This window comes from Bufo bufo, chromosome 3 (assembly GCF_905171765.1).
Source record: "Bufo bufo chromosome 3, aBufBuf1.1, whole genome shotgun sequence".
In the NCBI taxonomy this organism is placed as follows: Eukaryota; Metazoa; Chordata; class Amphibia; order Anura; family Bufonidae; genus Bufo; species Bufo bufo.
Genome location: NC_053391.1, coordinates 443,201,466 through 443,216,955, shown reverse-complemented (window position 1 = coordinate 443,216,955; position 15,490 = coordinate 443,201,466).

Genomic DNA, 15,490 nt, shown 5'->3' with positions numbered 1-15,490 from the left:
CACTGTTATCAGCGTTACAATACCACTTCTATGTCTCCTTGAGAAAACACTTAGGGCAATGATGTTAGAGGAGGTGGCCCAGGTGGAGGAGGAGGAGGAGGATGAGGGCTCGTTTCTAACACTTTCGGGCCAGTCTGTTCGAAGTGGCTCAGAGGGAGGTTTGTTTAAGCAGCAGAGGACAGGTTCACAAGTCGCCAGCCAAGGCACTGTACTGGAGGACGAGGAGGATGAGGAGGAGGAGGTGGAGGGGGACGAGGATGACGCAAGTTCACAGCGGGGTGGCAGCCCAGGCCCATCACTGGTGCGTGGCTGGGGGGATACGGTGGACGATGACGATACGCCTCCCACAGAGGACAGCTTGTCCTTACCCATGGGTAGCCTGGCCCACATGAGCGAATATATGCTCCAATGCCTGCGCAACGACAGCAGAGTTGCCCACGTTTTAACGTGTGCAGACTACTGGGTGGCCACCCTGCTGGATCCCCGGTATAAAGACAATGTGCCCACTTTAATTCCTGAAATGGAGCGCGACCGTAAGATGCGCGAGTACAAGCGCACGCTGATAGAGGCGCTCTTGAGAGCATTCCCACATGTCACAGGGGAACAGGTGGAAGGTGAAGGCAGAGGAGTGGCAAGAGGTCGCCAACGCAGCTGTGTCACGGCCAGCTCATCTGAGGGCAGGGTTAGCATGGCAGAAATGTGGAAAAGTTTTGTCTCCACGCCACAGCTATCTGCACCGACACCTGATACGGAACGTGTTAGCAGGAGGCAGCATTTCACTAACATGGTTGAACAGTATGTCTGCACACCCCTCCACATCCTGACGGATGGTTCGGCCCCATTCAACTACTGGGTTTCGAAATTGTCCACGTGGCCAGAGTTAGCATGTTATGCCTTGGAGGTGCTTTCCTGCCCGGCGGCCAGCGTTTTATCTGAACGCGTATTCAGCACGGCAGGGGGCGTCATTACTGACAAGCGCAGCCGCCTGTCCACAGCCAACGTGGACAAGCTGACCTTCATAAAGATGAACCAGGCATGGATCCCACAGGACCTGTCCCTCCCTTGTGCAGAGTAGCCCTTATTAACTGCCTAAAACATGTCTTGTTGTGCTACGGGCCACTTCTTTATTTGATACAAATTTTATGAAACCCACAGTTGAATGAAACTCTTCTCTGTCTGGGCGCCGGGGCCTAACCAGATGAAAGTGGCCGGTTAAACTAACGGGTGACATGAAGCCATAACCTCTGCCATGCTACCTCTGTCTTCTGTCTGGGTGCTGAGGCCTAAGTCAAATAAAGCGGTCTTCTGCTGTGCTGGGGGATATGAAGCTAATCTCTGACCTCTCTCCTCTGTCTGGGTCCAAAGGCCTAAATCACTGAAAGAGGCCTTCTCCTGTGGTGTGTGATATGATGCCAGAATATGTGCTGTGGGGCCTCTCTCCTCTTCCTGGGTGCAGGGGTCAAAGTAACTCAATGGTGGCTTCTCCTGTGGTGGCTGATATGATGCCAGAATATGTGCTGTGGTGCCTCTCTCCTCTTCCTGGGTGCGGGGGTCAAAGTAACTCAATGGTGGCTTCTCCTGTGGTGGCTGATATGATGCCAGAATATGTGCTGTGGTGCCTCTCTCATCTTCCTGGGTGCGGGGGTCAAAGTAACTCAATGGTGGCTTCTCCTGTGGTGGCTGATATGATGCCAGAATATGTGCTGTGGTGCCTCTCTCCTCTTCCTGGGTGCAGGGGTCAAAGTAACTAAATGGTGGCTTCTCCTGTGGTGGTTGATATGATGCCTGATTCTCTGCTGTGAAACCTCTCTCCTCCATCTGGGTGTAGGGGTCAAAGTCTTTCAAAGTCGCCTTCTCCTGTGCTGATTGATATAAAGCTGATGGTTGTGCCATCTGACATGGTTGCCAGGGTCTGATTCAATGGGGGCCTACTCCTGTGGTGGGTGATCTAAATGCCTGATTCTCTGCTGTGAAACCTCTCTCCTCCGTCTGGGTGTAGGGGTCAAAGTCTTTCAAAGTCGCCTTCTCCTGTGCTGATTGATATGAAGCTGATGGTTGTGCCATCTGACATGGTTGCCGGGGTCCCATTAAATTGTGGCCTACTCCTGTGGTGGTTGATATGATGCCTGATTCTCTGATGTGGAACCTCTCTCCTCTGTTTGGGTGAAGGGGTCAAAGTAACTAAATGGTGGCTTCTCCTGTGGTGGCTGATATGATGCCAGAATATGTGCTGTGGGGCCTCTCTCCTCTTCCTGGGTGCAGGGGTCAAAGTAACTTAATGGTGGCTTCTCCTGTGGTGGCTGATATGATGCCAGAATATGTGCTGTGGTGCCTCTCTCCTCTTCCTGGGTGCGGGGGTCAAAGTAACTCAATGGTGGCTTCTCCTGTGGTGGCTGATATGATGCCAGAATATGTGCTGTGGTGCCTCTCTCCTCTTCCTGGGTGCGGGGGTCAAAGTAACTCAATGGTGGCTTCTCCTGTGGTGGCTGATATGATGCCAGAATATGTGCTGTGGTGCCTCTCTCCTCTTCCTGGGTGCAGGGGTCAAAGTAACTAAATGGTGGCTTCTCCTGTGGTGGTTGATATGATGCCTGATTCTCTGCTGTGAAACCTCTCTCCTCCATCTGGGTGTAGGGGTCAAAGTCTTTCAAAGTCGCCTTCTCCTGTGCTGATTGATATAAAGCTGATGGTTGTGCCATCTGACATGGTTGCCAGGGTCTGATTCAATGGGGGCCTACTCCTGTGGTGGGTGATCTAAATGCCTGATTCTCTGCTGTGAAACCTCTCTCCTCCGTCTGGGTGTAGGGGTCAAAGTCTTTCAAAGTCGCCTTCTCCTGTGCTGATTGATATGAAGCTGATGGTTGTGCCATCTGACATGGTTGCCGGGGTCCCATTAAATTGGGGCCTACTCCTGTGGTGGGTGATCTAAATGCCTGATTCTCTGCTTTGAAACCTCTCTCCTCCGTCCGGGTGTAGGGGTCAAAGTCTGTCAAAGTCGCCTTCTCCTGTGCTGATTGATATAAAGCTTATGCTTGTGCCATCTGACATGGTTGCCGGGGTCTGATTCAATGGTGGCCTACTCCTGTGGTGGGTGATCTAAATGCCTGATTCTCTGCTGTGTAACCTCTCTCCTCCGTCTGGGTGTAGGGGTCAAAGTAACTAAATGGTGGCCTACTCCTGTGGTGGGTGATATGATGCCTGGTTCTCTGCTGTGGGACCTCTCTCCTTTGTCTGGGTGCTGTGGTCAAAATAATAGTAAGTGACCTTCTCCATTGGTGGGTGACTTGAAGCCTGATTCTGTGCTATGGGACCTCACTCCAATTAATATTGTTTAATTTTTATTTATTTTATGTTAACTCATCATTTCCCTATCTACATTTGTTTGCAGGGGATTTAACTACATTTTGCTGCCTTTTGCAGCCCTCTAGCCCTTTCCGGGTGTGTTTTACAGCCTTTTTAGTGCCCAAAAGTTCGGGTCCCCATTGACTTCTATCGGGTTCGGGATGAAGTTCGGGTCGAGTTCGGATCCCGAACCCGAACATTTTTCGAAAGTTCGGCCGAACTCGTCGAACCCGAACATCCAGGTGTTCGCTCAACTCTATTAGGGACCACTCATGAGACAACCTTGACGCGGTGAGTGGCTTACTATGCTTTGGCCAAAATATAAACCAATGTCTCGTCCAGCATGGAGGGCAGAGTGCTGGATGTAGTGTGCGATCACATTTGCATTTTCCGTTTGTATAATTAAGTAAACAGTAGTTTAATAATGTTCAATAAAATGTAAATTATTTTAAAAGGAATTGTAGTATTACTCATTGTGTTATTGACTATATTAGTAAGATTGAGTATAACAGATATACAGGTGAAACTCGAAAAATTTGAATATCGTGCAAAGTTCATTTATTTCAGTAATGCAACTTAAAAGGTGAAACTAACATATGAGATATACGCAAGATATTTCAAGCCTTTATTTGTTATAATTTGGATGATTATGGCTTACAGCTTATGAAACCCCAAAGTCACAATTTTGAGGTACCCTTTGCTTAGGGGGTATGGATTAATTAGCTGACTAGAGTGTGACACTTTGAGCCTAGAATATTGAACCTCTTCACAAAATTCTAATTTTAAGCTTCATTAATGCAATTCCTTTTAATTTGCATTACTGAAATAAATGGACTTTTGCACGATATTCTAATTTTTCGAGTTTAACCTGTAGGTGTAACTACCTGGGGATCAGTTGTATTGATAACAATAATAATTTATGTATATAATATTATGTATATATTAAAGACAAAAAGAAATATCCATATAAAAGTAATCAAAATATGTATTAAATTGATGAGTTGGGATAAGAGAAACCAGTTGAAGTTCGGGTTCGCCGGGTTCGGCCAAACTTCACATCAAAGTTTGGGTTCGGGACCCGAACTTGATCTGAACTTGACCGCGAACCCGAACCCCATTCAAGTCAATGGGGACCTGAACTTCACTTTATTATTTTCTGTTATAACATGGTTATAGCGGAAAATAATAAAATCACCCGAACACTGAACCCGGACTTCAGTAAAAAAGAACTTTGCAGTTCGGGTTCGCTCTTCCCTATGGAAGAGTATATGACACATGGCACCTAGGTTATTGAGACCTAACTGATAGTGCTAGCAGACCAAGTTTTACCTTGATTAATACTTGTTGGTACGAATTCCACAACAAATTGCACAAAATGGCACCAGCACCATTTTACAGTGAAAATTGTCCGGGGAAAATTTAATGGTGGGAAGTGGGGGAAACTCCCCACCGTACAATAAGGTGGGTATACAAGAATACAACTAGGCCTGGGGCAGTGATAGGATAAGGGAGCAGGTCACTTCCTATTGCATCCCTAATCCTCGCCCTCACTCTTCACCGCATGAGCGGACCTGGATGGTAGGACGGCTCATACCCAGAGCTGCATGCTGACTTGTGATTCCCCTGACACCCCCTTCCGGAGGTCACAACAGACAGGGGAAATGTCTAGCAACCATGCTGTATAACAACACCAAACATGCCAGACATGGAACACCAAACTAGACATTACAACACACCATTACATAAACCCACACCAAGCAAAGAGACATGTAAGGAAGGGTACCAAAACGGGGGAACCAAGGGGATACATCATGATGACATCGGGGAGACATTGATGTCCCACTAGGTGGCCCTCAAGGAATGGGCAGATAAAACACCCAGGACACCCCCAAAAAAAACTGAGGGGTGTGATATACCTATAATATACTTTCTAACATAGAAAGTATATAGTGCATTTGTATTGTGCAGCAGTTGTGTGTGGTTCTGCTGCGATACCGCAGCTATATAAAGGAACAAGCGCTATTGGAACAACTATTGAGGGGTGTGATATACCTTTTTCCACAAACTACTGATTGAGGGTTGCGATACACCTGCTTCCACAAAATACTGTTTAAGGGGTTTGATATACCTGCTTCCTCAAAATACTGATTGAGGGCTGCGATATCCCTGCTTCCACAAAAAATACTGACTAAGGGGTTCGATATACCTATTTCCAGAAAATACTGATTGAGGGCTGCGATATACTTGCTTCCAGAAAATACTGATTAAGGGGTTTGATATACCTGTTTCCACCAAATATTTATTGAGGCCTGCGATATACCTGCTAATCACAAAATACTGATTAAGAGGTTCGATATATCTGTTTCCACCAAATATTGATTGAGCCCTGCGATATACCTGCTTCCACAAATAATGCTCTTCTCTAGGGACTTAGGCACAGGGTCATTTATAATATGACAGGCAGAGGAAGAGGCAGGCCATTCAGCAGGGGTGGTATGGGTTGGGCAGGTGCACCAGGCCGGAGCCTAAGTGGGAAGTTGGAGAAGGCGAGTGCGATTACTTCAAAGGGCGCACCAGAGTTGGTTGAGTGGCTCACTCAGCCACCCGCTTCTTCACCCTCCTAATCCTCTGTATCTTCACCCTCCACACTCTCTGCTGTGTGCACCCACAAATACACTACCACCACCACCATCATAGCCCCTCCACTCGAGTCAGAGGAATTATTTTCCCATCCATTCCCAGACCTTACCAATGCGCAGCCATTCTTAATATCGGATGAGGAAGAGGAGGTAGCAATGGCTGCCACCCAGCGGTCTGATGACAGTGCCCAGATCAGCCCAAGGAGGGGGGTCCCCACTGTTGCTGCTTACTCTGAGATCTCAAATGTCAGTGGTGGTGACGGTGACGATGATGGCGTGTAGATGGACGTCAAGTGGGTGCCCACAAGAGAGGAAGAGGAGGGGGAGACAGAGCAGCAGAGAGGGAGGAGAAGCAGGCAGAGCTCGCAGGGCACAGGAGGCAAAAAGCAGACTGCAAATGTATCTGGAGCGAGCCATCCACCATGCACAGTCACTTCTAGTGCTCCCAGGATGCTGGCACATGGCTCTGCAGTGTGGGCATTTTTTTTTTTTACCATGTCAGCTGCTGAAAATAGTGTTGCCAACTGCAGCCTGTGCTATAAACGCATATTTCGCGGTAAGCCCAACACTCACCTAGGGACGACCGCCTCAAGAAGGCACCTGGCCTCCCATCGCTGAGCCCAGTGGGAACAACGCCATCAGAACCCACAAAGCCACATTCCTGGTGCTCCACGTCCTGCCTCTTCTTCTTCTCCTCTTTTCTCCCATTTGTCCTCCACTGCACCTTCCATCGTGCCATCGACGTGTTCATCTGGCACAACGCAGGCTTCCATGGCCCAAATGTTTGAGCGTAAAAAGTTGATGACGCCAGATAACCCTCTTGCCCAACGGCTGACCGCTGGATTGTCGGAACTGCTAGCCTGCCCACTACTGCCATATAAACTGGTAAACTCAGAGGCCATTGACACACCGCAATGGAAGGTCCCCGGAAGGAAATATTTCTCCCAGAAGGGCATCCCAGAGCTATATGGCCATGTTCAGCGGCAAGTGAATATATCTCTGGCACGCAGTGTCGGTGCCAAGATACATCTGACCACAGATACGTGGTCTATCAAACACAGATAGGGAAGGTACATACAGTCAGGTCCATAAATATTGGGACATCAACACAATTTTAACATTTTTGGATCTATACACCACCACAATGGATTTGAAATGAAACGAAGAAGATGGGCTTTAACTGCAGACTGCCAGCTTTAATTTGAGGGTATTTACTTCCAAATCAGGTGAACGGTGCAGGAATTACAACAGTTTGCATATGTGTCTCCCACTTGTTAAGGAACCAAAAGTAATAGGACAATTGGCTTCTCGGCTGTTCCATGGCCAGGTGTGTGTTATTCCCTCATTATCCCAATTACAATGAGCAGATAAAAGGTCCAGAGGTCATTTCCAGTCTGCTATTTGCATTTGGAATCTGTTGCTGTCAACTCTCAAGATGAGATCCAAAGAGCTGTCACTATCAGTGAAGCAAGCCATCATTAGGCTGAAAAAGGAAAACAAACCCATCAGAGAGATAGCAAAAACATTAGGCCTGGCCAAAACAACTGTTTGGAACATTCTTAAAAAGAAGGAACGCACCGGTGAGCTCAGCAACACCAAAAGACCCGGAAGACCACAAAAAAAAAACTGTGGTGGATGACCGAAGAATTCTTTCCCTGGTGAAGAAAACCCCCTTCGCAACAGTTGGCCAGATCAAGAACACTCTCCAGGAGGTAGGTGTATGTGTGTCAAAGTCAACAATCAAGAGAAGACTTCACCAGAGAGAATACTGAGGGTTCACCACAAGATGTAAACCATTGGTGAGCCTCAAAAACAGGAAGGCCAGATTAGAGTTTGCCAAACGACATCTAAAAAAGCCTTCACAGTTCTGGAACAATCTCCTATGGACAGATGAGACCAAGATCAACTTGTACCAGAGTGATGGAAAGAGAAGAGTATGGAGAAGGAAAGGAACAGCTCATGATCCTAAGCATACCACCTCATCAGTGAAGCATGGAGGTGGTAGTGTCATGGCGTGGGCATGTATGGCTGCCAATGGAACTGCTTCTCTTGTATTTATTGATGATGTGACTGCTGACAAAAGCAGCAGGATGAATTCTGAAGTGTTTCGGGCAATATTATCTGCTCATATTCAGCCAAATGCTTCAGAACTCATTGGACGGCGCTTCACAGTGCAGATGGACAATGACCCAAAGCATACTGCAAAAGCAACCAAAGAGTTTTTTTAAGGGAAGGAAGTGGAATGTTCTTCAATGGCCAAGTCTATCCCCAGACCTGAATCCGATTGAGCATGCATTTCACTTGCTGAAGACAAAACTGAAGGGAAAATGCCCCAAGAACAAGCAGGAACTGAAGACCGTTGCAGTAGAGGCCTGGCAGAGCATCACCAGGGATGAGACCCAGCATCTGGTGATGTCTAGGCATTCCAGACTTCAAGCTGTAATTGACTGCAAAGGATTTGCAACCATTTATTAAAAAGTGAAAGTTTGATTTATGATTATTATTCTGTCCCATTACTTTTGGTTCCTTAACAAGTGGGAGGCACATATGGAAACTACTGTAATTCCTGCACCGTTCACCTGATTTGGATGTAAATACCTCAAATTAAAGCCACCGGTCTGCAGTTAAAGCACATCTTGTCCGTTTCATCTCAAATCCATTGTGGTGGTGTATAGAGCCAAAAATGTTAGAATTGTGTCCATGTCCCAATATTTATGGAGCCACTAGGTGAACCTTCTGACGGCTGTCAAGCATGTAACCCGTGGCACCCATGTGGATTTGGTGTTACCGCCAAGGATTGCATGCAGGCCTGCCTATTCTTCTCCTACTCCATTCTCCGTCTCCTACTCGGCTGACTCCTTTTCCACTGCTAACGCCTCTTCCGCTGCGCCCCCCAAGCCCCCCAGAACCTATTTGATGTTACAGGTGAGACGTTGCCATGCTGTGCTGCGGCTGTTGTGCCTGGAAGCCAAGAGCACGGTCCTGCACTGCTTTAAGCTCTGCGGTCATAGGCCGATCAGTGGCTAACCCCGCTCAATTTGACAGTTGGTAAAGTGGTGTGCGACAACGGTGCCAATTTGCTGAAACAGGGCAAAAGGACACACGTGTCGTGCATAGCACACGTCCTGAGCTTAGTCGTGCAGCGATTAGTTGCAAAATTCCTCGGGGTCCAGGATGTCTTGCGGCAGGCCAGAAAAATCTCTGGCCATTTTAGAAGATCTTACTCGGCCATGGCTCACCTTGCTGACATTCAGCAGCGACACCACACCACTTGCCCGTCAGACGTCTGATTTGTGACAGCCTAATGCACTGGAACTCCACCTTCTATATACTTGATAGGCTGCTCCAGCAGCAACGTGCCGTTAATGACTACCTGTACGAGCTCTGCAGCAGGACAATGGCTGCTCATGCGTGAAGTAAGCAGACTTCTGAAGTCATTTGATGAGATGACCAAACTGGTCAGTAGCGGCCAAGGCACCATCAGTGACATCGTACCTTATGCCTTCTTTTTGGAACGTGCATTGCGTTGTGTCATTGATCAAGCCGTCGAGGAGAAGGAGCAGGAAGGTGAGGAAGTTGCAATGCTGAATGAATTCCCAGCGTGGGGCTACTCCATCTGAGACAAGTCAGCAGGAGTCTGAAGAAGAGTCAGAGGAGGATGGTGCCTGGGAGGAGGAGGAGAAGCAAGAAGAGCAGGCTTTAAAGGGGACTTTACACTTTTCGGGGATCCCTGGTGTTGTCCGTGGCTGGGCCAGGGTGCTCCACCACTTCCAAATTAGTGCAAATGGGGGCCTTTATGCTCCAGTGTTTGAAGAGGGACCTCCGTATAAAAAGCATAAAGGGCAAGGACCAGTACTGGGTGGCAACGTACTTAGACCCCCGGTACAAACACCAAAATGGCGGAAATGTTACCAGCATCACAGAGGGCTGGCAGAATGCAGCATTTCCAGGCCTTGCTGTGAGAGATGCTGCATTCTGCTGTTGCGGGTGCTGGCAGAGGAATTTCCACCCACAGAGAAACAGGTGCGGGTACCAATCCTCCCGCACCTGCAAGAAGAGGGCAGTTTGAAGATGTGTTGGTCACTTCTGATATGAGATCATTCTTGCAGCCTACCCATCAACAGCCGCCCTCCGGATCCAATCTCAGGGAATGCCTAGACTGACAGGTGTCCGACTACATTGGGTTAACGGCCGATGTGGACGCTCTGAGAAGTGAGGAACCCCTGGACTACTGGGTGTGCAGGCTTGACCTGTGGCAAGAGCTGGTACAATTTGCCATGGAACTCTCGTCGAGTGTTCTGTCCGAAAGGACGTTCAGAGCAGCAGGGTGGATCGTGACCAATAAGCGCACTCGCCTCTCTCACAACAGTGTAGACTACCTCACATTTCTAAAAATGAATGAGGCATGGATCTCTGAGGAATTCAACACCTGTGACGACCACGTGTAATTGAATTTCCTCATGCCAGCCCACACATATCCGTCACCACCCAGATCAAAGAATGGTCCTTGTCTTATGTATATACTGTGGGGTACTGTATAGTGTGGGGTGCTATACTGCATACTGTGTGGTGCTGTATACTATAGGGTGCTATACTGCATACTGTGGGTTGCTGTATACTATAGGGTGCTATACTGCATATTTTTCTCATCCAAAAAAATACTTAATTGGTAGTTGTGAGGAAGAAAACACTATCACTGAAGCCAACTACCTAAAACATTAATTTAATTAACTATCATTAAATAGAGGTCCCTGACATGGGGACTAATAAAGACATAGACAACCACAGAAAAAGAGCTACCGCGGACCAGGTAGGGGATTGATGCTTCTAAGGTGAACGGGGGGCAAAAACATATGGGTCCCTAGTTTGTCCCTAGGGTGTCCCTTGAATTTTCCTCAGCCCGGAGATGCACCCAGATGGTAGGAGCACTCTGTCCCCATGCCTAACCTACCTGTCCTTATAGCACCCTTACTACAGGTGAAATTGACCCATATGGATGCCTGGGTCGTTCAAGTTTGCAAAATACACTTATTAAATTACATTCCTTGTCCCGACGCGTTTCCCCTTATATTTCAAAGGTTCGTCAGGAGACAAAGGCAAAAAAGAGCGTGTCACCACAGATACACAGCGACTGCAAAACAAAATCAAAATCAAACCAAAAAACTGGAGCACCCCCAAGTCGGCACTCAACTCCGAGGGTCTCACATGATACATGTAGATACTATACAAAAGAGGAGAAGAACCAGTTCAATACTCATCTGGCGGTGTAAATCCTCTCGGACCAACGGTATCTGGCTTGGGGGCTCCAGGGGGCACTAAAGATGAGGCTCCAATTTGTTCACTCACTCACACTGACATTTAAACCCATCAGAGGCGGTCCTTGGTATTGTTTGGCCAATCCCAGCTTGTGTAGCCTATCATGTGATCTGATCCCACCAAGTGTCATTAGGAGAGATATCTAGATTAGGCTGAACGTGATTGTTGTGGCAACCAGATATAATATACATGTTATTGTTGGGGTCGCCGTATACTTTCCTTCGATGTGTTGCTTACTACATGGGATACTCGATATAGGACTTACATATTCCATGTAGGTGGAACGCACGCCGACTAGCAAGATGGCCATGCGTTCCACCGCGGACCAGGACCAATCAGGGCCGTGGACGTCATCAGTCAACGCACATGTCGGGTCACGTGAGACCCATAGACATGGCCGTGCGTTCCACCGCGGCTCATTCAAGACACTGCCCCTCACCGCTGTCAAAAGGTGCGGTTCAAAGGTCGCAGTGTCCGGATACATTAATCTAGGGCCTCCGGAGGTCCCGGGGTGCGGAAATCGGCCAGTCCAAATATCACAAGGGCTAGCTAATGGAACGCATGCCCATCAGCAAGATGGCTGTGCGTTCCAGGGCACGAACCTGCATGAATTATGCATGGTTCCATTCAGTGTGCGGGGGGCATGTTTATAGAATCAGTGACCCACATTTAGCGCGTAAATACACTGACACAGGGAAAGGTGAATGTATATGTAGCCCTATAAAGGGATATCACGTCAAATTAGGGTCAGGGCTGATGCCGACCACACAATTGCCCTATTGGTGCCTACCATAACAAAGAAATTTACAGTGGCACCGGGGGAGGGGGTACTATATGTGGTGTGTCAGTGAACGTTCTACTGTTTATTGCCATGAAAAGGATTAGAAAGATATACATCAAATGGGCACTTAGATAAGGAGAAGCCCTACAATATTGTATTGACACTTCATGTGTCGATAACGAATTCTGTCTAACGAGGATAGAGTTTATGTGGATTAGGAGTTACCTCCAGAAACGAAAGAGTATGGTGATTTACAGAAAGCATGAAAACGTTAGTTTTTCATTCAAGCCTCCTTGTGATTGCGACCGGAACCAGTAGATCCACTCAGTTTCCTTTTGGAGGATCCTCCGGTCCCAGTCGCCCCTCCTCGGGGAAGGTCTGATCAACTCAAGGGCAGAGAATTGAATTGATTGCGGATCCCCATTGTGGAATTCCCACATATGGTTCGCTATGGGGGTGTCCTTCTTCTTTCTGATGTCGTTAATGTGTTCTAGGATGCGCCTCCGGAGCTCCCTGAAGGTTTTACCCACATAGTCCTTTGGTCATGTGCACTGGGCGAGGTAGACCACCCCTTTGCTGCGACAATTAATAAAGTCTCTGACATCATAGGTTTTGCCCGTAACCAAACAGATATTACTCTTAGAGTTTCTTAAATGCTACAAGCCATACAGGACCCACACCGGAACGTGCCCAGTGGTTTTCGGTCTAGCCACGTTCCTTCCGGAACCGGTCGCGAGTAGTGGCTGTGGACTAGCCGGTTGCGTAGGCATCTACCCCGTCTAAAAGTGATACTGGGGCGGGAGGGGAGTACATCTGACACACCTGGATCCATCAGGAGGATGGGCCAATACTTGCTGATGATGTCCCTATTTTCCTGATTCCTGGTGTCAAAGGTCGAGATGATTCTGATAATGTCACCATCTTTCCCCTTGGGTTCCCTTGGCACCAGGAGGGTGTTACGCTCACAGGTGGCCGCATTTTGAAAGGCGTCCCTCAGGACATGTTGTGGGTAGCCCCTCGTTCTAAATCTGCTTTGTAGTTTTCTTGATTTATAATGAAAGCCCTCTCGATCAGAACAGTTTCTCCTCATACGCAGATATTGTCCACGAGGAATGCCTTTCTTCAGATTTGTTGGGTGATGGCTGTCCCAGTGAAGTAGGCTATTTGTGGCAGTGGTCTTCCTGAAGGTGGAGGTGACAAGACTGTCTCCAATTTTTGTGACCCTGAATATAGTGAACTATCCCCAAGAGGCCAAGACCCAGCTACAGACCATAGACCCCAAAACAAAAATCAGCCCTGACATGAACACCTATACTTCTGAAACTGACCTATTCCTTGAACGTTTTAGGGCACTCAGGTCTAAATATCTGGAAACTAAAAACAGAATCAGAGAGGGCACGCCCACTAAAAACCCAAATTACTCCAAAACACCCTGCTCTGATCACTCACCACTTCTCATTGACCTTCAGGCAACTGTGCTAGACAACCAACCTTATTCAGCGACTGAGACTCCATCCGCTGACATCAATGACCTCACTTTATACCTTACCCCCTCACACACCATCCCTCAAGTTCCACCCACTGTGAACTGTTACACCCTCCTGCGGGGTTGTTTTGGGCAGAAACAGGAACACCGACACCTTTGTAGCTTGTGCGTCAGACTGTTGCTAGTTTATTTTGCAAGTTGCTCAAAATAACAAACAAAACCAAAACAAACAATAGCCGTCTGGCTCCTGCCTATCTCACTCGGCAGCCCTAGCTAAACTCATAACACAAAACACAAAGAGCATTTTCAAGGGGAAAACAGAGCAACTTACAGTTCAGTAGTTAGATAGAAAAGCGACCGCTCTCAGAGCTCCTAGGCTTGCAGCTTCTCAAACAGACTGCCCACACTCCCAGAGATGATGGCCAGAGGGTAGAGAAAGGCGCTCATAGGGTGAGTATGTTCAATAAGTGGAAAATCCACTAAAAAAAGGTTTTGTTTGCTCACCTTTTGTGGTTGCACCTAATTGGGTGCAACCCCAGTGACGGTTGTTTGTAGACGGTTCACAGTTGGTGCAGCCCAGATCTCTCCAAATCCCTTGGGTGGGAGCCACCCCACCACTTGGGTTAGACAGTGGGAACAAGAAGAAAGGACGCTTGACTGTTTCGTTCAAACGTATGGACAGTAGGAGGCGCACTATCACAACTGGATGATTTGTATTTTTCAGGTTTATTGGTAGACAATGCATTTCGGGGTACTTCTGACCCCTTTATCAAGTCAGAGGTTTTCAGGTTGTTGGTCAAAAACCTTATGTCAGCGGTGCCTGCGGCACGGCTGGTGTATCGGCAGCACGAGGTGAACGCTGACACACCTTGGGTAAAAGAGAGAGAGCAGCCCTCAATATCTTAAGAAAGAACAGTAACATAATCATACGCCCAGCTGACAAAGGGGGTAGAATTGTAATACAGATTACGTCCAGATTACGTCCAAGACTATGAACAAGAAGCTGAGCACATCTTAGGCGATACCCGCTACTATGAGAAAACCATGGGAGACCCCTTCCCAGAGCAAACAAAAAAATTAACGCACTAATCAAACAAGCCTTCACAAACTAATGCATAAACAAAAAAGAGAAAAACGTCCTAACGTCAAGAACTCCATATAACCCAACTTTTACCACTTACCGAAAATACACAAAAAAAAACACATCCACTCCAAAGCCCCATAGTCTCCAACACTAAGTGTGCCACAAGCAATTTATCACAATACCTTGACTTGTTCCTACTAGGGATGAGCTGGAGGTGCCATATTCGATTTCGCGATATTTTGTGAATATTCGATTGAATATTCGTCTTATATTCGTCGAAATCGAATTTTCGTCATTATTCTATTATTGCGAATAATATGCGATTTAATTATTCGCGTATTGCGTTTTTTTTTTTTGTGTTTTTTAACTGTATAAGGCAACTTTCCTATTAGTTGGCTATGGCTATTCTAATATGTGTATTTTACAATTATTTGCTATATTGCTATATATTTTTGTTTTAGAATATTATGAATATTCTAAAAAACGAAGTTAGAGCAATATAGCGAATATTCGTAAAATACACATATAGACTGCAACTTAGCTAATATAGTGCTACAATCTTTTTTTTTCTCAAAATTTTTTTTTTCTCTTCTGAATTTACGATTTGGAAAAAATGTACACTATAAAAAAAAGTACTATAGCACTATATTAGCTACATTGCAGTCTATATGTGTATTTTATGAATATTCGCTATATTGCTATAACTTAGTTTAAAATATGACGAATATTCTAAAAAATGAAGTTATAGCAATATCGTGAATATATTCGTTATTTAGAATATTCGTCATTTTTTTTTTTTTGCAATCTGTACTGTTATTCCACTTTGGCATACTCCTCCCCAA